The following is a 311-nucleotide window of genomic DNA, read 5'->3' on the forward strand; positions in this document are numbered from 1 at the left end:
AAAAAGTCACAAAGACAGACAATAGAACTATTCTCCTGTGTCGGGAATATATAGAAGGAGCATAAGTGCTAGGTAATGAAAAGAGAACCAAGCAGAAAATATCCTCTGCTGCACCCAGCTACGTGTGACTCACTGGTTTTATGTCACGATGAAGGAAGCCCACAGAGTGGATGCTCTCTATGGCCTCCAGGATCTGGCGCCCCAGACGCAGGGTGGTGCTGATGCTGAAGGTTCCCCTGGTCATACTCCTTCTCAGGTCAGCCAGGTTACGACCCTGAGAGAGCACATGCACAAGAACAGTAAGCAAAGTG

At 48.9% G+C, this 311-nt stretch overlaps 1 protein-coding gene across 1 annotated transcript in view; it reads right to left on the reverse strand.

Moving 5' to 3' along the window:
• The window catches only part of ttbk2a (tau tubulin kinase 2a), an 18,260-nt gene that overhangs the window by 8,772 nt on the left and 9,177 nt on the right, over window positions 1-311 (reverse strand). The window lies entirely within an intron of this gene.

This window comes from Micropterus dolomieu, linkage group LG11 (assembly GCF_021292245.1).
Source record: "Micropterus dolomieu isolate WLL.071019.BEF.003 ecotype Adirondacks linkage group LG11, ASM2129224v1, whole genome shotgun sequence".
Lineage (NCBI taxonomy): Eukaryota > Metazoa > Chordata > Actinopteri > Centrarchiformes > Centrarchidae > Micropterus > Micropterus dolomieu.